Raw genomic sequence first — 27,446 nt, forward strand, 5'->3', positions numbered from 1 at the left:
TTGCCATATTTGCTTTGAGGTTTTGGGTTTTGTTTCTTTTTTTTTTTTTTTTAAGGAAATGAAATGTCATGGCTCAAAGTTGCCTCCCTCAACCCCACTGCACCTCCCTTCTGTAACAGCTCTCCACAGCTGGTATGTAGTGTTTGGGCAGGTTGGGGGGCTTTTACTCTGTGGGTACAGCCCCATACACAACGTACTGTATTGTTTTTTGTAGTTTTGGATTTTATATACATGATATCATACCATATGCATCCTTTTACAACTGGCTTTTTAATTTTATTGCATTTTTTAAAATGGCATACGTTGTAGATGCTGGTTGTAACAAGTCCGGCAACACAGAGGTGGGTACAGGAAAAGTCGATCGTCTCCATCTGCCCCTCCAATCCCACTGCTCAAGAGAACCACCGTGAACAGGTGACACATGCCTTTCTGCACCTTTCCTCTGCCCGCACAAACACACAGAAGGGCTCCGATGCCGAGGGAAGAGCCAGAGAAGGTTCGGGACAGGCTGCAGCAGGCAGGGGTGGCCACATGAACAGATGTTGCTCTCTGGTGCTGCAGCTGGGAGAGGAAGGTCAGTCAGAGGCTGTGGGGGGAGGTGTGCAACTTCCCAGCCAGGCCGTTAAGCCACAGCTGGCAGGTTTCGCCACCCATACCCCTCTCACCACGGGCCCTGCGGTCTGAAGCCTGTCCAGGTCAGTTGATGAGCAGTGTCCTTTCTATAAAGTGCCCTTGGGCTGGGACATGAACAGGGTCTGCCTCTGGACAGCTGGGTGACCATAGCAAGTCGTGGAACCTCTGCAGTGAAGAGACCCGAAGGCCTCTCCAGTCCTTTCCTATTGATGACCATCCCCCCCGATCGTCCTAGCCAGAAGCTGACCTGCAAGTGGACCCGAGATGTCGGAGAAGCTTTGGGAGGCCAAGCTGGCTTTAGCCACAACCAGGAAAGGGTTCACAGAGGATATGTGTTTTCTGACCCCTTCAGGAACCTGGAATGAGAACACAGAATGCCAAGAAAGTTTCCAAGTTTTGGGGGTTTTGTTTGTTCATTTGTTTTTTACTTTTTACGAGTGAATAGGACCAGACACGTTATGCTTAGAGCTGGACTGGAATGTTGTTGTTGTTGTTTTCTTGCCAAAAAAGAGCCAATAATTAGAGCTTAAGTTATTTGTCTTCAAAATGCAAAGCAGTGAGAGAACGTGAGTGGGAGACAGTTGCTCCAGGGAGGAGGCCTGCCCGGTGCTGGACTCCTGAGCCCACTGCGGTGTGAGGAGAAGTATCAGCCTGGCTAGGGCTTACAAATCGGGATCTGAGCTTGACCCTAGGACCCCTCCCATTGTTAAATTCTATAGTTCTGTGTTTTTCCTTTTTCCCATTCATTCATTCAACAATTTTTTTGAGTGTCTACGATGTGTCAGTCGTTGTGCTAAGAGCTGGGGATATCCATGAAAAATCAGACAAACCCTCGCCCTTGTGGAATTCAGAACTTTTTACAATCTCAAAACACAAAGACTTCCACTCTCTATCAGTATTCCAACAATTCATTCATTCATCTTTCCAGTGATTTCCACAACACCCTCATGCCGATTGGATACAGCTATTCCTGGCCCCATCTCCCCATTAGGCAGACCTAGAACTAATAAATATGAGAGAGAAGCATCAGCATGAACGTTGCAACCTTGAAGGAAACACACACAGAGGTGGAAAGGCCCAGATCTCACTTCCTGGAACCTCTATCAAGCTCTTCTCATGGGCTGGAAAAACTGGAATGTACGGATCTCCAGATTTTGTACCAAGAAGGAAGTTGAGTTTCCAGACCTGACTGAAGAAGCAGGTGTCGAATTCGGGAAAATGACACTGGGGTGAGACAGCTGAGGCTTCCTGACTCCTTGGGCACACAAAGTCTCCCTAGCCTGCTCCATTTCTCCAAAATGTTGAAATCCCCATCTGGCATCCCAAACGACACTGACTGGAAGCCCCCCTCCAGGCTGGGATACTGACACCTCCTCGGGTCCCACAGAGAGCCTGGTGCCATTCGGTCCCTTCCGTTGATGCCATCCAGTAGCCACGCCTGGGCTTCCTGACTTGCCCAGTGGGGCTTTCACAGGGCACTTAATAAGTTACCCACGCCGTGGTTCCCCCAGCTCCAGGCTCCCAGCCAAGTTCTCCAAATCCTGTTCATTAGCAATGAAAGGGCTTTTTAGCCTTGCAGTGGAATGCAGGGGCTTTTGTCTATTTCCTCACAGGGCTGCGAATTCCCTTTCAGGCTGCTCTTCTCTCCCAGCACGGCCCACCATCAGAAGGCCTCCAGTCCTGAATGTGGGCCTGCCGGGCCAGAAGGTGGCTCCCAACAACTCCCCAGGTGGTCTCAGCTGGCAACACAGGCATAAGAGATTATCTGAATCTAATGTTCCTACAAATATGCTGGAGATTTTACGATATCAAATGTCTATATTGCATTAGTTATAACACGGGGAAAATAATAATGCATTCCCAACCAAAGAAAAAACCTCAGCCAATATCCTCTCAATCACTAAAACACTCAAACACTTACAAACAACCCACCACAGAGCTCTGAATAATACGAATCAGTGGTTCCTAAAAGTGTGGTTGCGGGCCAGCAAGCTCAGCATCACACGGGAACTTAAAAATGCAAGTATCAGACTCCAAACTAAACCTACTAAGTCAGAAACTCTGGACTAGGGACCAGCAATTCTGAGTGTTTGCAAAATCCCCAGGAGATTTAGATGCATGCTAGCGTCTAGAACCACTCATAGAAAGCATTTAACAATTACTAATTATTTAACACTTAAAGAACTCCTTAGTGGGTATCTTAAGGGGTTTTTCATTCTTAAATTTTTATTATTTTATTTTATTTAATTTTAATTTTTTTATTGAGGTATAATTGAACTATTATATTCAGGTGTACATCATCATGATTCAACATTCGTAAACATTGCAAAACAGCCAGGGCGATAAGTTTAGTTACCATCTGTACCTTACGGGCTGTGCGTTACATCCCCATGACTTACTCATTCCATGACAGCAGCTTTGCACTGCTTGATCCCTTTCACCCATGTTACACCCACACGCCCCTCCCCCGACAACCACTAATCTGTTCTCTGTGTATATGTATCTGGGTTTTGATTTGTTTGTTTTGTTTTTTAGATTTCATACTTAAGGGAAATAACGTGGTGCTGATTTTCTTTGTTGGTCTTATTTCAGTTATCCTAATACCCTCAAGATTCATCCATATTGTCATGAGTGGCAAAAGTCCATTCTTTTTTGTGGCTGAGTGGTATTCCTCTGTGTGTGTGTGTATGCGTGTGTGTGTGGGGGGGGTGGGTGTGTATACACACCACATCTTCTTTACTCATTCTTCCATCGAAGGGCACTTAGGTTGCTTATGTTGTTTCCATATCTTGGCTGTTGTAAATGATGCCACAGTGAACATAGGGGGTGCATATATCTTTTTGAATAGTGTTTTCATTTTCTTTGGATAGATACCCAGTAATGGACCTACTGGATCGTATGGTATTTCTATTTTTAATTTTTTGAGGAAACTCCATATTGTTTTCCATAATGGCTGTACCAATTTACATTCCCATCAAGAGTACATGAGGGTTCCCTTTTCCACATTCTCACCAACACTTATTTCTTGTCTTATTGATACTAACCATTCTGACAGGTGTAAGGGGATATCTCATTGTGATTTTTACATGCATTTCCCTGATGATTAGGGACTTTGAGCGTCTTTTCATGTGCCTGTTGGTTATCTGTATATGTTCTTTGGGAAAATGTCTATTCAGATCCTCTGCCTATTTTTAAATCAGATTGTTTGTTTCTTGTTATTGAATTGTATGAGTTCTTTATATATTTTGGATATTAACCCCTTATCAGATATATCATTTGCAATGGGGCACCTGGGTGGCACAGCGGTTAAGCGTCTGCCTTCGGCTCAGGGCGTGATCCCGGCGTTATGGGATCGAGTCCCGCATCGGGCTCCTCTGCTATGAGCCTGCTTCTTCCTCTCCCACTCCCCCTGCTTGTGTTCCCTCTCTCGCTGGCTGTCTCTATCTCTGTCAAATAAATAAAATCTTTTAAAAAAAAAAAGATATATCATTTGCAAATCTTCTTCATTCAGTAAGTTGCCTCTTTGTTTTGTTGACTGTTTCCTTCATTGTGCAGAAGCTTTTTAGTTTGATATAGTCCCACTTATTTACCACTTGTTTATTTTTGCCTTTGTTTCGCTTGCTTTTGGGGAGTCAAATCCAGAAAATCATTGCCTAGACCAATGTCAAGAAGCTTGTTGCATATGTTCTATTCTAGGAATTTTACTTGCCTGAGCTTTATTATTTTTTTTAAGATTTTATTTATTTATTTGACAGAGAGAGAGAGAGAGAGAGAGCCAGCGAGAGAGGGAACACAAGCAGGGGGAGTGGGAGAGGAAGAAGCAGGCTTCCAGAGGAGGAGCCTGATGTGGGGCTCGATCCCAGGACTCTCGGATCACGCCCTGAGCCAAAGGCAGACACTTAACTGAGCCACCCAGGCACCCCTTGCCTGAGCTTTAGAAAACAAAGGCCTATTAATTGCCCCATGAGGCAAGAGAAGTTGCTAGTTTCAGGACATAGCCATAGGGGCAGGGAGGCAGGTAGAAACATGGATAACATTTATCCCTCAATGAGCCCTAAAAAAATAGACACTACTGATTTCTTCATCAGGAGAAGCTGCCAAAGCCATTTGCACAGCACCTCACATTTTCCAGGAAGGCATCCACCCACATCACAGACTACAAACTTGGATTGGGAAGATCCCCCACCCTCCCCAAACACACACCCACAGAGACCCTTGCCCCCAGAGGTCACCTGAAGCAGCAGTGTCAAGGTAAGGACTCCCTCACTCTGCAGCTTCTTATGGGAAGCAGTGAACACCAGAGTTTCTGTTTTGTTCTTACAAAGAATGCAATGCATTCTTTATAATGAGTATTTATAGTGATTATGCATTAAATCATAGTTATTATTTAACACAAAATGAATGAGATGTATTATGTGGTGAGTACAGCCTTCCCAGGAGACAAAAGACTTGAGTTTTCAGAATTTCCGTTACGACTCCTCTAAACTGTAAGCCCTCGGAGGTCAGTGTCCCAGGTCTTTTTTTTTTTCTTTTAAGATTTTACTTATTTATTTGACAGAGAGAGACAGCCAGTGGGAGAGGGAATACAAGCAGGCGGAGTGAGAGAGGAAGAAGCAGGCTCCTATCAGAGGAGCCTGATGTGGGGCTCAACTCCAGAATGCTGGGATCACGCCCTGAGCCGAAGGCAGACTCTTATTTTTTTTTTTAAAGATTTATTTATTTATTTATTTATTTGACAGAGATAGAGACAGCCAGCAAGAGAGGGAACACAAGCAGGGGGAGTGGGAGAGGAAGAAGCTGGTTCCCAGCAGAGGAGCCTGATGCGGGGCTCGATCCCAGAACTCCAGGATCACACCCTGAGCCAAAGACAGAGGCTTAACAACTGAGCCACCCAGGTGCCCCAGTGTCCCAGGTCTTAATCACCTCTGTCCTCCCACCCTCAGACACTACTGGCCTCTGTCATGATTTAGTGAATTAACTCCTTTTTTCCCCCAGTTCTTCAGGGAAGTGCCCAAACGAAGATAAAAGATAAAGCCCTTCGAGCAATTCCCTGTGCACCTGTGCAAGGAAGCAAGGAAGACTTGTGATGTTTTCATCTGAAATGAGACCATTGTGCCGGGACTGGCAGAATTCTGTGGACGAAGGGAGGGAGTAAGAGCTAGCCCGTGAGAAGAGCCCACTGTACCCGGCAGGTCCAGAATGGAGGCCAGCATCTATCTATCCAATGGAGAAGCTTTTCTCAAAGAGGGAGGCCATCATTTCTCTTCATTAGACCCCCGGCATCATCCAAACTCTCACCCTCCAAATGTTTGCTGTAAAAATTAGGCAACATTTTTACTCAAAATTCACTATGTGAATCAAAAATCATTCCGTCAGAGAATTGCTGTTGCTTCAACAACGTTGAGGGTTCAGGAATCCCAGGCAGAGGCTATGCCATAGACACATCTCTGCTCTTCTCCTAGCCATAGAAGCAGCTCTCGTGCTTATATTGTTCATACACATTGTGAACCTATCTTGTAAAAAAGTTGAGAAGCCTGTGAATTAAAGTAATTAGCCTAAGAGTCTTAAAATCCCATAACTTAGAAGTTCTAAGAAAAGTTGGGAAGTGATAAAGTATATTGCAGGAGGTGAAAACATGAGAGGCACAAATGTAGCCACACACATATCCCATCTAACATGTGTGCAATGTATTTCTGTGCCTTCTAAGCATTAATTCTGGATCTTTAACAAATAATTTCATTATTTATTTATATTATATTAAGGGACTGCCTATCAACTCCTTGAGGGAAGATGTGATGTAAAATGGGGATCATATGAATGTAGGCCTAGGTGTAAAGCTATTTGTGATGTTTGGCAAAAGGATATGAAATGAAAGCAATTGTGGGCTAGAATTTTATCAAACAGCCAAAATTTTTATCATGAGCACAGTTAACTGGAACCCTTCAGTAACCATGTTTTTCTAAACTCAAAAGTCCGGGAGAACCCGGACTAATGCACCATATTATACATGTTTTTTTTTTTCCATTTTGCTCCTTTCCTTCACAGTTAAATACAAAAGTCAACTACCATAAACAAAACAAATATCCAAATCGAGGTTAACTATTCCTGGCATTCAGCATGCCTAATGATTTCCATCTTTGCCTTAACCGAATCAGGTCTAAGCTCTTTATTTTTGATCACCAGGATGGGCATTTTCATTTTCCACTTTACGTTTGTTTTATAAAAGAACCACTGCAAATATAATAAAATATTTAAATAATTATCCCTAAACTGTAACATTGACAAAAATGGTAAAGCTGCAGAACAGAGCAGTCGGCTGGCAAGCAACGCTACTGCATGAGAGCTGGAAACGTTCATTTTTCTCAGCTGATGCATGAGAGTCTGAATTTGGCATACAGCCCTCCATTTAGGAGTATCAGTTAGAATGTGAAAAGGAAGTTTAGGTTGTCTGAAAGCCCAACCATTAAAGTTGAGAACCACCTGTGCTATGTAGCACTGAGGTGTAAGCACAGAACTCACTCTCAAGTCCAATTTGGCAAGTGACCAAAAGTGAGGCAAGGAAGGACATCGAAGAGACTGGAGCAAGGACAGGTTGTGTCTGCTTTCAGGAGGAGGGGAGCTAGGGATGGCATTTGTTCTGGGCCTTAAAGAATGGTGACCATTCTGACACATTGATAAAGATTATTAGGGTTTTAGGAAGTCAGAGAAATAATATTCTTTTTTTCCCCCTCCCTTCTGAGTTTTGAACTATTTGAGAGGCAGACACAGGAGTCTGGCTGATGGAAATGAAAATATCGCTCTTATTGTCTGTAGAGCTGTTAAGATAACATGACCTAAGTCTGTGGCCAGTGGGTTTAGGAAGGCTTAACTTCTGAATTAGACACACTCCCCAGTCTGGGGCCCAGTTGGGTGAATGCTTTATTCGCACAGCAGAGATGTCGGACCAGAGGTCTGTCCCAAAAAAGGAAGGGGCTGGGGCCAGCCTGCCCAGATCTTTCTCTTAGAGCCACCTACCAGATATTATTCCTGAGATGAAGATTGGGGCGTGGCGGGGGGAGAGTGTTAACAGTTATCCATGAGAGGGAGCTTGTGCTAAGCTAAGACATGAATGAATGTGTGTTGTTTTTTGACAATGAGTATGTATGGTTTTCATAATATGACTATTTTTATTGTAAAAATGAAGTCATTCAGAATTGAGTGTAAGAAAGGAGAGTCAGTTTCACTCAGGACAGGGACTAGTGTCAGTAGAAAGAGTAAAAGAAGACTTGTGACTATAGCCGGGAGAAAGCCAAAACCGTCAAGCAGAGACTAACAAGCACACATTACTGTTTTTAAAAGAGTTACCCAGGAAGTGAACATTGTGTTACTATTGATCCACTTGGAATTTGGAAATGAAAATTTGTAGTCATAAGGAGGATACAATTGGTCCGGTGCTGAGAGGTACAAATCAATTTTTAAATTTTAAATTAAGTTGAAATTTTAATCTAAGAGAGTATATACTTTAAAGAAATCTTGAGGTAAGTTTTCAGTTTTCTTAATGTAAACTGTATCTGTCATACGGAATAAGTTACTTCTACGATTTGGGCCAGAATTTTCCTAAACTGTGCTCTGAAGAAATTTAGTGATGTTCCATAAAAATAATTGATATTGATGTTATTTTTCTCTCCCAAACCTTATTCTAGAAAAACATATACAGAAAAAATCAACCGAACAAATATCATTATTTAATGATCTGCCTTTAGCACACCCTCCTGCAGCAATCCCTGGAGGACATTTGCTCTGTGCTTTGAGGGAAGGGCAGCATTTACCGACTGACATGTGAGCTCATGCTCTCGTGCCCTGAAATTGCTTGCACAACGTGCACTCTAACTGCCTTCCTCACCTGTAGAACCCTCATGTTGTTCAGGGTGCCCCGGGCTGTAAGACTTGATTGTTCTGAGCTCCCTCGTGGTTAGTAGCAGCCACGTAAAAGCATTTGGTGGGTGCAGGGAGATTAAGGATATATCTACCAAATGGGCTTTCTGGAAAGATGTTTTCCTGATGAAAGGGAAAGACTCAGCTGCTTTGCAACTTTTGCCTTTTGTCCTTGCTCTTTCTCCCGCCTGGGATACAGACTTCACATCTGGAGCTGCAGCAGCCAATTTGTGACCATGAGGACAAAAGTCACATGCTAAGGATGGCAATCCAAGGAACGAGACAAAGTTGGGGTCCTTCATGGCATCATAGAGTCACTGTACTAGTTCTGGTCTGCTCATCTCCAAATTTCTTGTTATGGAGGGGGGAACAAATTTACTTACAACATTGTCAGATTCTTGTTAAATGCAAGCAAATGCAATCCTATTATATGGCTATGTCCATCATTTATTGACTGATTACCATTAATGTCACATACCTGGTCACCTAATTTCAGCATATGTTCATGATATTTAAGCACTGCTTATTCAATAGCAAACAAATGCACACTACTAACATGTTTAACTTTAATCTATGGCCAAAATAAGAAAGCTTTAAATCCAAAGAAGGGCCTCGGGGTTCTAAATGGTATCTGAACCTAACACAAATTTAGAATACTTTAAAGTGAAGATAAAAAAAAAAAAAACAAAAACCGAGCTTCAACTTCCTAAAAGAAAAAAAATCTAGGTGTGTGTTGCCCGAGATGAAACAAGGAACACTGTTTGGAGTAGCCTGATTGAAGAGGACACAAATATCACACAACCTATAGCTGACATCCTTTCTGTGCTCCAATGTGTCTGGCCAAGGTAGGACTTTTCACAACACACAGCACTGGAACCGGAGGCCTGAGGCTGCACCCGGCAGCCCTCTTGGCTGCAGCAAGGCCGCTCCCAGTAGCAAGACAGGGAGTTTTAAAAGACACACAATATTTAAAACACAATGTAAAAGACAAAATATACAAAAAGTTAAAACACAGGACACATCTATTAAACATCTATTACAATTATTTTACAAGTCTTATTTATAAAAACATGAAAAGTTGAAAGATGTTTTGCTTGAATGTTTTTCCTTAAGGAAATCCCTCTGTGAGACCCTTCCCCCCCACCCCCCGCCTTCTTTATACCAGCTTACATCACAGCAGATCTGTGTCTCCTACGGTTCCGACAATACATTATCATTTTTAGTGTATTCCGTGGTTAAGGACGTTTGGGAAACTCTATCCTCAACTGATAAGATTTCTAGTTTAACCTAAAAAAAAAAAGTGTTTAAAAATCATAGTCCAAGAGACCTGGCTGGCTCAGTCAGCAGAATGTGTGACTCTTGATCTCAGGGTCATGAGTTCGAAACCCACACTGGGTGTAGAGATTACTAGAAAAAATAAATAATTAAAAAAAAAACCCATTGTCCAAGAATAAGAATCAGTGTGGTCTAGAAAATCCAGGTTAACATTCATAAGGAGAACCTGTTAGTTGTCACTTTTATTCAACTCCCAATTATATTTTTTCATCCATAAAAAATCAGATTATGAAAGTGGGTTGTATTCATTGAGAGAAATTCCAGCAATGCCAAAGTAGGCAAAGCCCTTCCCTGCTAGACTGTACACTCTGCCAGGGCAGGCCACATCTGTTTTATCTCCTCCAGCCTCTCCAATCCCTAACCCTGCACACAGTAGGGCTTCAAAGTGGCAGTCCCGCCTTTCCACGGTTGATGAGCTAAGGTGGCAGACCTCTCCTACGCAGGATTTTAAAAATAAACTTTTCACTTTTGAATAGTCTTAGATTTACAGAGAAGACTGTGATGGTAATACAGAGTTCCCATATACCCACACCCGCTTTCCCCTATTTTTACCATCTTACTTTAGAATGATACGTACATTTGTCACAATAAATGAACCAATATTGACACTGTATTCAGATTTCCTTAGTTTTCACCTAATGTCCTTTTCCGTTCAGGATCCCATCCAGGACACCACACTACATTTAGTCCTCATGTCTCTTTAAGCTCCTCTTGGCTGTGATAATTCCTCAGACTGTCACTGTCTTTGATGACCCTGGCAGTTTTGAGTACTGGTCATGTATTTTAAAGGCTGCCCCTGTTTTGGGATTTGTCTGATCTTCCTCACGTGATTAGACAGGGGTTATGGATTTCAGGAAGGAAAACCATAGAAGTAAATTGCATTTAAGGTATATAGTATCGGAGCTCAGTCAGCATCTGGGTGGCTCAGTCGGTTAAGCATCTACCTTGGTCTCAGGTCCTGATCTCAGGGTCCTGGGATCAAGCCCTGCAGTGAGCTCCCTGCTCGATGGGGGTGCCTGCTTCTCCCTCTCCTCCCTGCTCATGCTCTCTCTCACTATCTCTGTCACTATCTCTGTCTCTTTCAAATAACTAAATAAAATCTTATTTTAGAAAAAGGGTATATATTATCCATATGACTTACCATTGTTGATGTTGACCTTGACTCTTGCACAAATTTAACCATTCCTCATATACTACTAAATGGAACCTTCTGTCTTTCACATCAAAATGAACATCTGGTTTCAGTTTAGAACAGTCAGTGTTCCCAGTTAGCTTAGACTTGGGCAACCTAAACACGGAGATGATTCAAAAGAGAGATGTGTGACCTTCACACGGACCCTGGGCGTGGGAGGAGGTACAGGGTGGAGAGGAGTCAGGATGACCTGCCCACTTCTACAACACGCCAAACCCATGGGGGAGGCTTGCCAAGGGCCAAGGTCAGCTGCCAAGCAGGGCCAACTGCCCAGTCTTCTTCCTGTTCACTGGTGATGACCTTTCATGGTATGGCTCGGATTTTCAACCCCCTCTCTTCTGCAAGCGCCTTCCTGAGGGTAGTGACTCACCCCAGCACTCTCAGAGGCAATAAGAGTCCAGGGGAGCTAGGCCAGAATACAAGGGAAAGAAAAAAGAAAACAAGGATTTGCATTTGACAAGGTCACCAGAAGATGTCTACTCTGCCTTTCTGTTATACTGCAAAGCTTTGCTGCATTCTTTCTCGCAATAATCAGACAAGAATTCAAATTCATTTTCCTTGGATGGAATTAGGATTTTGAGGGTTGTTTTTCTTTTCTCCTTATTCTGATACATTAACCAGTTCAAGTAACTGAACTGGACCACACAAAATAGTAATAAAAATAGGTTGTATAATTATTATTTTAGACAACATTTATTAAGCATTTTACAATGTACCAGGATCTATGCTAATTATTTTATGTCTATAGCTCATACAGTTTGCAGAGCACGTTGTGGTTGTTAGCTCTATTTCCTAGATGATTATATGTGGCACAGGAAGGTTAAGTAACTTGCCCAAGATCACATAGCTAATAAGTAGCCAAGAAAGATAGAAACACAGTCTGACTCGTCACTCCATAAGCTATACCATTTAACAAACAAGAACTCCATACTTCCTTTTTTTTTTAAAGATTTTATTTATTTGACAGAGAGAGACACAGCAAGAGAGGGAACACAAGCAGGGGGAGTGGGAGAGGGAGAAGCGGGCTTCCCGCTGAGCAGGGAGCCCGATGCGCGGCTTGATTCCAGGACCCTGGGATCATGTCCTAAGCCGAAGGCAGACACTTAATGACTGAGCATGCAGGCGCCCCAGAACTCCATACTTCTACACAGTTCAACCAACCACCACCCCACGCCGCTACACAGCTCAACAAGTCCCCACACTGTATCATAGTGTCTATGATGCTCTCAGCAACTTGCAACGTGCTGGGAATAGGTGGGTAAATAAAACAGTCCTGGCCAAAAAGATCTCACTGTTGATTCACTGTTTCCCAGAAGTGCAAGGGATCCAGAAGTCCCCCCATGCCCATGAGCAGATTCAGGGGTGTTGGGCGGGTTGGCTGTCCAAAGGAGACCTCAGGTCAGGATAAAGAATTTCAGGCTGTGGTGACTTTGAGACCAAAGGAAATGGCCATGGAATCTGGCCATGATCCAAAATAACTAATATTGAAGATGATGAATAATGTCCCAACCCATTAGAAAGGACGCACCCATCAAGGTGGAGGATAGGCCGGTCAAAACGGTCTCAGCCATGAACACGTAGGAAGGACTGGACGTTAGCGCTGAGACAACCCCCGGAGAGGGAGCAGTACGTGCCCCAGAGGTCCCTGTGTCAGCCCAGGATCACCGCATGCCCTCCACGCCGTCCCGAGGAGCACTGAAGGAGGAGGAGCCTTGCTGGGGTTTTCGGCATCCACGGGCGGTGTCCTGTGGCAGCAAGAACACTGTGGGACCCCTGGTGGCTCGGTCGGTTCAGCAGCTGCCTCCCAGGAGCAAGCCCCAGTCATGGTCGCGGGCTCCCTGCTCAGTGGGGAGTCTGCTTCTCCCTCTCCCTCTGACTCACGCTGTCTCTCACTCGCTCTCTCTCTCTCTCTCTCTCAAATAAATAAAAATAGAATCTTAAAAAAAGGAACACTGGACGTTACTTGTGTTTTCATTAATATCGTGTTAGCTTATAAATCTATAAACCTATTTTTTTCTAAAGGTTCTAAGCCCAACATACAGATTTTTTAATTTATAAATTCAGTAATTTTTGTGTGAAAATGAAAAACACTCACTTTCACTTTCTCTTTGATCTATTCTCAATGAGTTTATACATTTGAAAGATTAATTTTTCCTAAACATTGAACACATTTACAAACTCGATTCCTTGAATTCCTTTAGAGATTTCAAACCACAGTCACAAATATATCTGATTCTCCCAAGAACTTCAAACACCAAACAGCAGACTTATACATCTAAAAAGTAGAATCTTCCTAATTACTCATGTGACTCATAAATAGAAGCAGATTTACAAATTTCATAAAGAAATCAGATTAACTTTGATCACTTTAAGGCATCAAAACAAACAAACAAACAAACCATAGATGAGCCATGCAACAATTTAAAAACTTGCTGTTGTATTATTTAAGCCCACTTCATACTAAGGTATCAATGTTGTTGGTTCATTACTTCATCCTATAGTAACAAATTACTCCTGTAACCAAGGGAAATTGCCATGTAAGCCTTGTTATATTGACTAAAGTCAGTGGGCTCTGGGTAATGGTGGTCCTCAGGGCTCAGCCCTTGGACTTCTCATTTTCTCTATCTGCGCTCTCTTCCTGGCTGTCTCACCCACTCCTTTGGCTTTAAATGCTACTTGTGTGCTGACTCCCTATTGTATATCTTCAGCTCTAGTAGGCATTAATGTTTCTCACCCACACCTCCGGGTCTTCTTTTTCCAGGAACACAAGAGAATTGTACTTCCTCACGCTTTTCAGGTGAACTGTGGCTACAGGACTTACGTTGGTCAGGGAAATGTGAGTGGGAGGTCTGGGCCACTTCAGGGTGGAAGCATTTTCATTGCTGGTGTGAGGCTCTCCAGCTCTTTTTTCCCTCTGGTCGCAACAACAGTCCCAGTAGTGAAGCCTCTATTAGACTGGATTCTGGAGTGAAAAGGCCATGGAGCAGAGCCCTTCATGTAAGAAATCCCCTTTTGTTGGGTTGTTCTAGTGAGAGTCTGCAATTGTTGGTTACTTCAGCCTAGCCTTGCCCACCCTGACTAGGATTTATCAGCCCACACCTCTCTTCTGAACTTTGGATTCCGACTCAGCAGCTCCACTGGGATGACTAGATAGATATTTCAGATCTAACAGGTCCGCAACTGAAATGTTTTTCTTCCTCCCTAAAAATCCTGCTGTTCTCAACCTTCCCCACCTCGGGAATATCAGTTCCATTTTCCTAATCGTTTAGGCCAGAAACTCAGAGTCGTCCCTGTCTCTTCCCTTTCTCTCACATCCTATGTCCGATCCATTAACAAATACCTTTGGTGCCACCTTCAAAATACATTCAGATTTGAACCATGTCTCACCACCTCCCGTGCCACTGCCCTGACCTAAGCCACCACCACCTCACGCCTGGGTAATTACCACAGCCTCCCAGCAAGTCTCGCTGCTTCTATTCTAGGTCCCCTGACAGTCTTATTCTTAACACAGCAGGTCATTTTAAACCAGCTGAATCATGCCCCCAGAGCTCTGCAGCAGCTCTCCACCTCACTCACAATAAAAGCCAAAGTCACGGTAGTGCTCCACGAGGCCCTGTCCACCGGCTCTCTCAACACCTCTCTGACCACAGCCCCTGTCCCTCTTTCCCTTATTCATTTCACTCCAACCACACCGGCCTCCTTGCTGTTCCTGGAACACACGAGGTACATTCCCAAGTTAAGGAATGCTGTGGCCATTCTCCATGCCTGGAATGTTCTTTCCAGATACCCACTTGGATAACTTCCTCATGGCCTCCATTTTTGCTCAGATCTCATATTCACAGTGCGGCCTTCCAACTTCATACTGCAAGCTGCCCATCTCTGGATCCTTTCACCCTGTTCCACAATGTTCGCCATGCTCTAACCTACTGTGAGTCTACTTTATTAGCCTTATTGCATACTGACCTCTCTCCGCTAAAATTAAGCTTCATGAGGACAGATGTTTCTGTGTTGTTTTTTGCTTCACTGTTGCATCCCAAATGCCTAGAATAGTGCTTAGAATAATAGCCACTCAATAACTGTTTACTGAAATAATCGGTTGAATTACCAAATACCTGAATTACGATTTGGGACTGAAACACAGGATCAAAGTTCTCTTTCCAGGGTGATCTTGTCCCAAGCAAGTATTTTGGGGGATAAGCTGAATTGCTACTTCCTGGATTTTCCTGGTGGTGCTTAGCTGTTAAGTAAATCCGATGTGTGTGTGGTTTGCATTAGCACGAAGAGCATTTTCTGCAAACACTATTCGAGACTCATGATTGCCTTTACCTTGAATGTACTATATTTTAGTTGTTTCTTTTGAGTATCATCTTGTTTTGCACGGATTTTTTTTTTCTTTTCAATGCTCAAGTTGTTACAGTCTGGCCAATGGGAGTCCCTGAAATCTCTGCAAGCATTTTTGCTTTTCACAACGATGAGATTTTCCAATCCATTTCTACTTTCTTCTCCAGAGAGTCATAAAGTCAGCCACTCTCCAAGGAGCCCTGATTCCTTTTAGTAGAAAATAATATTAGAGGGGCGCCTGGGTGGCTCAGTCGGTTAAGCATCCCACTCCTGGTTTCAGCTCAGGTCATGATCTCTGGGTAGAGATCAAGCCCCATGTCAGGCTCTGCACTGAGTGTGGAGCCTGGTTGGGATTCTCTCTTCTTCTCGGTCCGCCCCTCTCCACTCGCACTCGTTCTCTCTCTCTCTTTCTCAAAACAAACAAACAAACAAAAAACCTGGAAAATAGTGTTAGAGTATTTGAAAATCTTGCTGCTGTAGGGATCCCTAGCAGACTGTTCCCTAGGAAGACAGGTGGAGGGAGCCTCACTAACAGATCACTTTACTGACTGAAGTTGTACATCTTTCAAAGAGTCCATCAGTCAGGATCCAGGTGGGAAAACAGCAATCACACCAGGAATTTCCGCTGGATGAAAGATAGTACAAGCAGTTGATTACAAAGGTGTTTGATAACTGGGGGAGTAGAGGGGAGGTGTGTGAAAAAGAAAACTGGGTAGTGAAAAGCAAAAAGGGGTGCTGGGGTAAACCAGAGATTAATCATGTAGCAGCTACTGCTGGGCTGGGGAGCAAATGGGAAGAGGTGGTATTTCTAGAAACCAAGCCTTCCAAGGAGGGCTCCGCAGAGCCAACCCAGCCCGGAGTTCTCTCCGCAGGTGCACGCTCGGTCCTCCCTGAGGGGCGCAACTCCGCGGGGGCTCCGGCTGCTGAGGAAGATGTAGCCGGCTGGTGCTGGCACCCGTGAGGGCTGTGCAAGGCTGGGGACTGCGGTGGGGACTGCGGAGAGAAGCTAGAAGCTGGAGCTAGAGCTGTCTGCGGCTACCAGTCATCTCCCAACCGGAGGGAGGAGCAGGAAAGAAGCCCTCCTCCCCTTTCTTCTGCCCTCCCAGAACCACAGGCAGCGGGCTGGCAGGGGAATGTGGGAAATGAGGCAAATGTGGCTCAGCCCCAACACCCCGACCAGCGAGAGGGTGGGCCTGATGTGGACAACAATAGCTGCATAAATAGCACAAAGGTCATGAGGTCACAGGGACTTTCCAGTTAAACTCCAACTTCTTTCAGTTGTTTTTTTTGTTTGTTTGTTTTTTCAAAATCTTGTTCTGGTATAAAATATTTCCTGAGTTACCAGTTCTCCACGTGTCACATTTCTTGTCAATTTTAATATGCCATCGAACATATATGTATACACACTTACACATGTATTTAAATACCAGTATAACGTTAATGGGCACTATTACATGCTAGTGTCCATATCAATTTCACTCAGAGTCTGACCTGGGGACGGGAATTACACTCCCTTCGTTTCTCTTTCTTTTATTGTAGTAAAATATACATAATATAAAATTTACCATTTTGTTAAGTTCAGTAGTGTTAAGTGTATTCATATGGTTGTGCAACTGATTTCTAGAACTCTCTTCATGATGCAAAACTGAAGCTCTGTACCCACGAAACAATAACACAATCTCCCTCTGCCCAGCCAATGGCAGCCACTGTTCAACTTCCTGTCCCTAAGAATTTGCCTACTCTAGGTAACTGGTTTTGGTAGAATCATATAGTATTTGTCCTCTTGTGACTGGCTTATTTCACTTAGCATATTATCTTCAAGGTTCATCCATGTTGTAGCATATGTCAGAATTTCATTCTCTTTTTTTTTTTGTAAGATTTTGTTTTTAAGTAATCTCTACACCCAATGTGGGGCCCAAACTCACAACCCAAAGATCAAGAGTCACATGCTCTTCCGACTGAGCCAGCCAGGCACTCCTTAAGGCTTTTTAATATTCTGTTATGTATACACATATATATACCACATTTTATTTATCCATTCATCTCTCAATAGATACTTGGGTTCCTTCTACCTTTTTGGCTATTGTGAATAATGCGGCTATAAACATGGGTATATTTCCCTTCTCTTTGATAATCCTTATGTAGTTTTTTGATCCTAATTCTACAGGAGTGGTTCTTATCCATGCCAGACCTAGCACTTCCTTTCATCCAAAAATAAAGTTTGAAAAGAGGAGTGCCCAGGTGTCTCAGTTGGCTAAGCATCTAACTCTTGATTTCAGCTCAGGTCATGATCTCAGGGTCGTGAGATCGAGGCCCACGTGGGGCTCTGCACTGAGCATGGAACCTGCTTAAGATTCTCTCTCTCCTCCCTCAGCCCCTCTTAACCCCCCCCAAAAAATAAATAAACAAAGTTTACCTACCACATAGTTTCAGGAAAATCAGTATGATGACATAATATATATTTTATTGTGAGTTAATACCTGGGAATGATCACGCAGGGAATATAATGAAATAATCAAATGTTTGCATGTTGCACATGGTGGCCCCAGCCATAAATGTAGCCTTTCTCAGGAGCATTGTATTGGTGATTCAAATACCCAAGTAACGTTGCTTGGTGGCATGATTTCCAAATATGGGTCACCAACACTTAGTCAAGTTTGAAACAGAGCAACCTTTCTTCATAATCCACAATAATTGTAATCATAGAACACAGTGCATATTTGTATTGGGCAAAAAATATTTGATGTTTCTGTCTAAAATAGAACTGGGTTCTTGGCTCCGATCATTTTCAACAGATTCCTCCCCTTGTGGGTATCATATAGGACACAGGACGATTGGTCGTGCAGGTGGTTCAGGGATTTACAGGATATGGAGCATCTTTGGCCCATGCCCACTAATCGCCAGTAGCACCCCCTCAATCATGACGACAGCCAGGAAATGGCCCCGTTCACTTCCAGAACTCCCCCTAGGAGGCAGTGCCACCCACGTTAGGAACTGCTCTTCTACAAGCAAGCAGAGTCTCCACGCCTTGTCAATAACGCTGTGTAATTTTGACAGCCATGAGAAAAAAACCTCACAGACTTATTAGTCTAACTGGCCAATTAGTGTGCTCTGAAAGCCATTGCCCATTTTGTGCCAAGGCCATGCTTCGCACAGGTTTCTCCCAGCCAATGGCTGAGTGTAGTGGGCACACTAAGGCACACCTGTTCCTGGGAGGTTCAAGACTCCTCTGACAGCTGACTTTGGCTGAGGTTGAACTTTCCTTAGACTACATGGCAGACATGTCTACCCAACTTTCCTTCCCTCCTTCCTTCATTTGGGTTAGACCTGGCATTGCCTTCCGACAGAGGTCCTGGTGTGCAGTTCCTTCCTCCCTTTTTCCTCCCGCATTGATATTCCCTGCATAAAATCCTTGTACATTTTATTCCATCTAGGCATCTGCTTCTCAGTGGATTTGGACTACCACTGTAACAAAGAACCATAAAACCTCATGGCTCACAACAACGGTGTTTATTGCTCACATTTCTTAGGGTGGGGGGAGGGGTGCAGGCTACTAGACAGCTCTGCTGATTGGCTGGGTCCACTTTCATATTTAGGGTAGTCTGTCTGATAGTTGATCCAGGATGACCTCTGCTATGAGGACGGAGGACTCGGCTGTGCTCCACGTATCTCTCTCCCCCAGCAGGCGTGTTCTAATGGCAATGGCACAAGATTCAAGCCTAACTTGTAAGCCTATTTCAAACATCTGCTTGCCTTGGGTCAGCTATACGCATGGGCTAAAGAAAATCATACGGTTGAGCCCAGACCGAGTTGGAGGACCTGAAAAGTAACATAACAAAAAGTCAGGATACAGGGAGAGGTGAAGAATGGGGCTATTTTCAGAATCTATCGCAATGTCCATGCATTTCCCTATTGATGAAGCACTACTCTTTCCCAGTTTCTAAACAATGGTAACCTCTCTTAAAATTTTCTATAACCACATCACTGTAGAATAACTTGATAGAGAGGAAGTCTGAAATGCTGAGTATTTACCAAGGCACTCTGAGTTACCTGCATGAAGCTATTTAAACTGGAGAAAAACTTCCATGACATTCATTGTCAAGTTAAGGCCGTTTTCTTCCCCACCCCCTCCCCACCTCGATGACCCAGTGCTGTGACTGCCCAGGACAAAGATTAGGTCAGCTACAGACAGCAAGTAGTCTACATTTTCTTTGTGCACTATAGCAATCTGTTGAATTTTCAAACCCCTTCCACACAAAAATAGAGAAGTTCAGGCATGACTGTTTTTAAAATAAATTTGAATGAATTCAAAGTTATCCATATGATAACATCACTTACTTGCAGGCCAACATTCTTTCTTAAGTAGGAGGAAAATCTGTTGTGTTACAGGTCAGTAGCCAGGAATTACATCAAAGCCTAGGTTCACCTGTAGCTGTGGGCACTGAGTATAAGCATCATTTGTCAGGTGTGTCCTAGAAGAAAATGAGTAGAGAACCTGAACTGTAGCCCACAGTGACCTCTCTCTCACTCCTTCAAGCTTCTGTAACCCATACCTTTTGGGAATGTTACTCAAATCTCTTGTGCAACAAAATCAAGAATGGAGCCTTCCTACGCCAGGCACTTTTCAGCCTGGAGCAAGGTCTCAAGAGCAAAGCAGTTAACATCCATGTACTCCTCACCCAGTTTAATCAGCCAGTAATGTCTTGCCTCCCCCACTGCACTGGTTTCTGTATATGTACATACATTTCCCCCTTTGCCAAGCCGTCCAAGAATGATGTGCAGACACCATGACACTATCTCTAAATACTTCTCAGCACTCTCCCAAGAATGGGGCCATTGTCCTATTATTTAGAACACTGTTGCCACGTCTAAGAAATTCAACATTAGGTTTAACATACATGAAATTTCCCTAATGGTCTCAAAATTATACTTTGCTTTTCTTTTAATTCAGATTCCATTGGATTTGGTTGTTATATCTGATTACTCTGTTAACTGGAAGAATAAAAAATATATAGATGACTGGGTCCTACCCCAGAGCTACAAAAATAAAATTTCCAGGGTTGGAGCCCTGGAATCTATTCTTTCTAAACTCTTTCTAGATGGCTCTGATGAGACTCAAGTTTGGGGACCACTGAGTTCTACCTGTAAGCTTAGTTATCTTTTCAGAAGTCCACCACTGTTTCCCAAACAGACCTCCGAGAATTCTAGGGCCAGGCTTAAATTAAATTAGACTAAATTCTTGGGAGAACTGTAACCCATTCTTATAGATGTCCATTTCTTTTCTACCCTATCCAACCTCCCTCACCTCTGATTCCACCTGCTTCTCTTCTTAGCATTGTACAGTTGGTACAACTTATGATTTTTTGACTTTACCATGGTGTGAAATTGATATGCATTCAGTAGAAACAGTACTTTGAATTTTATTTTATTTTATTTTTTAAATTTTATTATTATATTATGTTAGTCACCATACAGTACATCCCCGGATTCCGATGCAAAGTTCGATNGATGCTTCATTAGTTGCGTATAACACCCAGTGCACCATGCAATACGTGCCCCTCCTTACTACCCATCACCAGTCTATCCCATTCCCCCACCCCCTCCCCTCTGAAGTCTTCAGTTTGCTTCTCATAAGTACTTTGAATTTTAAATTCGGATGTTTTCCCGGCTACTGATATGCAGTAAGATCCTCTCTCACGATGCTGGGCAGTGGCAGCCCCGGCTCCCCGTCAACCGCAGAGTCAACAACCGATACACGTACAACCAGTCTGTACCCATACAATCATTCCATTTTTTTCACCTTCAGAGCAATCGTCAATAAGTGACATGGATATTCAACACTGCTATAAAATAAGCTTTGTGCTAGAGGATTTTACCCAACTGTAGGTTAATGCAAATATTCTGAGTACGCTTAAGGTAGGCTAAGCTAAGCTATGACGGGCTATAGTTTAGGTATATTAAATGCATTTTCAACTTATGATATTTTCAATTTTGGGACGTAACCCTATAAGTTGAGGAAGATCCCTACTAAGGAAGAAGGATTTGATTGATAGGCTTCAAAGGCCTAGCCCTAGACCTTCTCTTGGATTTCTCTTTAATTCTAAACTCTGTTAACTCAACGCCCTTGTACATACTTTTTGATTGAATCATGGGGTGGGGTAATGCAGGAGAGGAGGATTGGCTTGTTGAAATGCAGGTTCCTAGGCCATCCACCAGGCCCAGGAATATGCACTTTGATCAGCTCCCCAAGTAATCCATATTCCTTTCTTTCTATTTCACTCAATGGACCTTGCAGAGTGATTTACATTCACTAAGCAACTCAGTAAACACCTGGTTGTGTCAATGAATTAAATCCTTACCAGTAGAACCCTTGCCCACAAAACACAGACACCAAACTAACTTTTATTCCCATCTTGAACTCATTTCTTCTGATGCTCCCAGTTCACTGTTCTAAGAAGAACACGTCAGCTAACAGCTTTAGCCACTCTCTAAAACCATAGAAACAGACACCTTTTTTCTGTTTCATTCTGCCTTTTACTCCCACTCTGACCAAATTCCCTTTTAGTGTTGACTCACAGTGTTTATCTGAGTCTGCACCTGACCTTTTGGTTCTAGGGGCATCTTTATGGCCCACTTTTCTCTTTTTCTTCTTTTCGGTGGCTTGAGACGATACTGAGGGGAGCCTTGAGGAAGGATCACAGATTACAAAGTCACCAGGACTTTGATGCTGCAATGTCTCTGCACACTAAGTTGTCCACCATGGAAGAAGAATAACTTATTTATTGTTTTGGATTTTCACCTCACTTGCTTTGTTTGCTAAGTAATCTGACCTATTTGAAAGGCAAATATTCTTTTTAAAAAATCACACTGCATTTTCTACAAAGCTGTGTTTTGCTGACATGGAAAGAATGAGACTAAAGTTTAACTGTTTAAGTATGATCGCTGGTTATAATTGTTAAGCTATCTGGTATCTCTCAGTAAAGGTAAAGAAGTACTCTAGAATCCAAATTGGCCTGTGTGGGATACCATTTTCCTTTTTTAGTCCATCATGGCAGAAAATAATCCCTGCTGTGTGATTCTAGTGATGCCATTATCATTCTAGTGAAATAATGTGGAAAATACTTAACTGGCATCAGGTGTGAAATCAGAACTGAGACTATCTTTTCACTAGCAGAAGCCTGCAAGTGTGTACAATACAAAGTATTGGCCAATGCATAAGCATACTAGGAGTGACAAACTGTCACTGTTGACAATGTAGGAAAAACACCATTCTTACTTCATAAATAAAAAACATCCATTGCATTGCTTTAGTGAGGGAAACTAATTCTTCTTCATGATAGATGATGCAGTCACGGTTTTAAGAACATGACTAAATGATCCCAAAGGAACTTTCTAACAGAGTTGTCTGAAGAGACCTTAGAGTGAGGGCACTTCTGGGAGCAGTGACATATGTGTGCGGATCTAGAAGGTATGCACATTTAAGCTTTAAGGATGTTACTGTGGATCAAAGATGGCAGCAAATTCTTTGCTACTCCCTTTCTTGGAGGTGGTGTCTAATTCTCCTCTGTTGAATCAGGGCTGGTCTTAGGGACTTGCTTGACCACCAGTGTGTGAAAGAAGTGAGTGACACTCGAACTTCTGAGGCGACATCAGAAGAAGTCTTGCAGCTCCTACCTAGATTTCTTAGAACACTCCCTCTGAGGGAAGTCAACCACTCTAAGAAGTTTGGCTACACCGAAATCCCTATGCTTCGAGGAAGCCCATGCTAGCTACACTGAGAGACAGACAGACAGAAGAGAGAGAGATGCCCAGCCAGCCCCAGCTATTCCAGCCACATTAGCCCAGGCACCCGCAGTGTGAATGAGAGAGCCATCTTGGACATTCCGGCTTCAGTAGATGTAATGTGGAAAAGAACCGAGGATCCCAGCAGACGGCCAGGCACGTGGCTTCGGCGGAGCTAGCACAGCCATGTCCAGTCATGGAGCCACCCCATCTGAGGCGCTGGTCTGCATTTCTAGCCTACAGAATCATGAGCATAAAAAAATGGCTGTACCTTTATGCTGCTATGTTTTGGAGTGGTTTGCTGTATAAAAATAGAGAACTGGAACAGATATTGAAGAGAGGATTTACATGACTCAGCTATTGCCACAATGATACAGCATAACACGTGACTCCAGAACTCAGTAGGTTTCATCAACACCATTTTATTTTTCTCACTTAGGGGTCCGTGGGCTGCCTGGGATGTCTCTCTAGGCGGCAAGGCAGTTGGGGTTGCAGGGGCAGGCTGGATTCAGACACGTTTCTCACCTTTGTTCTGATGCCAGGCTAAAAGTGGCAACATCTACCTGGGACGTGCTGGCTCACACGTAAGCAGGAGTCCAAGTGCAACTCCGCAACACATTTCAATGCCTCTGCTTGCTTCACATTCGCTTATTTCATTGGCCAAGTAGGTCATATGGTCAAGCTCAAAATCAAAAAGGTGAGTAAATATACTCCCATTCCAGTGGGAGAAACAAGAGAGGAAATATTTACTGAACAGTGCTCTAACCTATTAAGAGTTTCAAGCATCAAATGATGGTGGTGGTGGTGGTGGTGGTGATGGCGAGTGGTATCAGACTGGACCCCTTCTACGGTATTTTGTAATTTGGTACTTACACATCTAAAATCCAGAGAACATGTAAATGTTGTAGGGGAGTGTCTAAATACAGGAATCAATGATTTTTTGTACTAAATACCAACAAGGAGGAGGCATGTAAAATTATGAAAAGACAAAAGAAATGGAATGGAAGCACAGAAGGAGAGGAATTAAGAACAAAAAAAAAAAAAAGGAGAGTAAAAGAAAGCAGAAAGTTAAACCCTTCATCAACTGTTGGGGAAGGCCAGGAGCAGATAACCTGTTTCTTGGTTTGCGTCACATGGAGGCAGAGCAGCTCTAGGGAAGCCAGTCCCTGAAAGAAGCCCCCAGATACCAGCTCCTACTTAAAGAGAGGTGTTTCTAATTCAAACAGTAGGCACAGCATAAGGCACCCTCAACACTGCTCTCTCACTCGGCACCACACTTATGTCCAGGGAAAGTGCCAGCAGGGCAGGGAGTTCCTCACTCCCGATGGAGGGTTAACTATTAACACAGCTGGGGGAGGGGCACGAAGCTGTGGGCAGCAAGCACAGTGGGAGCAAGGGGGCTTCGGAAAGGCTTTGGGAGAGAAGTGAACTGGGACTGCATGGAGAGGCGAGAAAATGTAGAAGCAGCACACAGCCCTGTGTTTGTAGCATGCATAGAGGGCACGCGCCTGGAGAGGGAGCCGCCGCCAGATCCTGGTAGGTCTTGAATGCAGGATGAAGAGCGTATTCTTAATTCAGTGGGAGCCACTGAAAGCTTTTGAACAAGAAGTGGTATGAAGGAGTTGTCCTAGAATACCATTCTTTTCTGCTTCTTTCGTAATAGAAGCACCAATCTTTTTTAAAAAAATAATTAATTTATTTATTGAAGTATAGTAGGCACACAGTGTTACATTAATTTCAAGCGTACAACATAGTGATTCAGCAAATCTATATGTCAAGCTGTGCTCACCCCAAGTGTAGCTACCATCTGTCACCATACAAAGCTATTACAATATCATTGACTATATTCCCTATGCTGTTCCTTTCATTCCCATGACTTATTCATCAGAAGCACCGATTTTTAACTGGGGATATCCTGTGCAAAATAGATTACATTTCCTAACTTGCAGCTAGGTAAGGTCATGTTGTAAATTCTGGTTAATGAAATACAAAGCACATAGCGTGAACAACTTTTAGGAAATGTTCTTAAAGGGAGAGAACACTGCCCCTTCTTTTTTTCCTGCTGGTTGGAAGTGGAACCTAATCCTTACGCTTATCTTATTCATTAGGAAGACTGGCCTGGGGCAAGGCAAAATGCAGATGGCGGGAACAAGAAGAGCATTGGAGCATTGGAGATGGCAACACTCATTAGGAGAACATTTTGATAGCCAAGATAAGAAGTGAGGAAATAAGACCTGAGCCAGGATAGTAGCAGTGGGAATGGATGGGAGGGGTAGATGTGATAAATATTGCGAAAGGAGTGTCTGTGGGACTTGGCAATTGATCAGATGAGAGGAGACACTAGAGAAGGAAGAATCAAAGGTCACTCTGTTTGAGGCTTCAAACAGAGGTGACTAGGTGGTCAATAATGTTAGTAACAGAAATAGGGGCTCCTGAAGGGTGAGCAGCCTTGAGGGATGCTGCCATGAGTTTGGTTTTGGACATGTTGTGTTGGTATGCCTGTAGGGTATTCAGGTGGAGATATAAGCCAGATAACTGAAAATTCATTTCTGGAGCATGATTTGAGAGTCCTTTGGGTGAAAGTGGTCATTAAAACAAAGGGAGGGGCTGGTTGGCAAAATAGAGAGTGTGTCTATAGAAAATCCTTTCTTCAGCACACACAGAGAAATAAACTGTGTTATGAAAACATAAAAATATGTCCAGCTCTTCACCTGACACATGCGCCCCTCCCTTCATCAAAAAAAGCTACAAACTCCAGCCAATGGCTGGCTGGCTGGCTGGCTTCAAGCAAGGAAATCCTCCCTGGTTTCAAAATTTGGATAGTTCCTGGGCGCCTGGGTGGCTCAGTCAGTTAAGAGTCTTCCTACAGCTCAGGTCATGATCTCAGGGTCCTGGGATCGTGTTCCACGTCAGGCTCTCTGGTCAGCGGGGAGTCTGCTTCTCTCTCTCACTTTTCCCCTCTCTCTCTCTCTCAAATAAATAAATAAAATCTTTTAAAAAAAATTTTTGGACAGCTCCTTAAAGTTCCTTAGGAAGGCATTGTGATTTGCACAAGTAGCTGTCATGACATGTTCTAAGACGACTCCTTTTCAGCAAGAGATCTAGAGTAATTGCCTTCCTCCTTAGCTCAGGTTAGCCACATTTAAGAAGACTCCCCTTTCACAGAAGTCTTAAAAGACCAATTCCTTTCAAAAGCAGAATGAGAAAATATGAAAAAACGAATACACGTGACAGAGTAAAACAACTCTGCAGAGGTCTCTCATATATCCACGACGACCAGAACAGATAGTACATAAAAGTTGAAATAAAAAGGAAATGAATCGAATGTTAACTTTAAGAAACCATCTTTGCAGGCTGGCTAACCGCTGTATCTACTACTGTTTTCCTGCTACGGCTGGGGGCCGGGAGATGGAAGAGCTTAAAATCCAGCAACTTGTGTGCTGTGTGGTAGAAACGCAACTGGAAGTCGTGGCGAGACAGCTGTTGATTCTAGAAGAGTTTTGCGTCTTCAGCCTACATACAACCCACACACAGCCCGCAGTCAGCTGTCTGGCAACCTAGGGCCTATCCGGGAGGCTTTTAAGTCCCTGCCTTGGAGAGCACTAGCGCGCACAGTGGCGAGCCCGGGCGCTGGGTTTGGTGCCACCCGGGATCCCGTTTCACTTACAGGTGAAGCTTTGTCAGAGCTCTTACTGAACACGGGATAAGGCTTTTCTAATTCATCCACCCATCATCCATCTTCCGTCTCAGGCCAGGCCTGCGCTGGGCACCCCGGCGTGCTTTATCGTACAGGACTTCTGGAGGAGGGGATTTTAAGCAGGAGTAGGACGCGGCCAGGGGACCGTCGTGGGGGGAGGGGGGACTCAACTGCTCGCGGCCCTTTTGCAAGAGAGGTCGGCGCGCTCTCGGACAGACCGCGGGGGCGAAGGCACCAACCCTGGAGGGAACCCCTCCCCTGCCCCAATCCCCAGGACAGGGAACGCGGCTGGGTTCCACATTCTCCCGGGCCTTCTGACCCCGAGGGCCGGCCCGAGCGGCCCCGGCAGGTGTCAACGAGCCCGGGCCGTCCCTAGGGCCGCGCCCCGCCGCGGGCACCCGAGCCCGCCCCAGTTAGCGGGGCCGGGAGACGGCTGCGGGCCCCGGGATTGGCCGGTTCCGCCGGCGCCCCAGCTGCCCGGGCAGCGCCCCCAGCGCCNAAGCTGCGGGGGGCGGGGCGGAGGGTGTGAAGGGGGCGGGCTCGGGCTGCTCC

The 27,446-nt window shown here is 44.1% G+C and overlaps 1 long non-coding RNA gene across 1 annotated transcript; it reads right to left on the reverse strand.

Annotated features, from left to right (window-relative positions):
* Positions 1–268: 268 nt before the first annotated feature.
* Positions 269–11,183, reverse strand: LOC117801790. The gene is made up of 3 exons (XR_004624500.1): positions 11,024–11,183; positions 881–989; positions 269–561 (listed from the first exon to the last, which is right to left on the reverse strand). It is a non-coding gene; the product is annotated as an uncharacterized LOC117801790 (long non-coding RNA).
* Positions 11,184–27,446: the final 16,263 nt, after the last annotated feature.

This window comes from Ailuropoda melanoleuca, chromosome 4 (genome assembly GCF_002007445.2).
Source record: "Ailuropoda melanoleuca isolate Jingjing chromosome 4, ASM200744v2, whole genome shotgun sequence".
NCBI classification, from domain to species: Eukaryota; Metazoa; Chordata; class Mammalia; order Carnivora; family Ursidae; genus Ailuropoda; species Ailuropoda melanoleuca.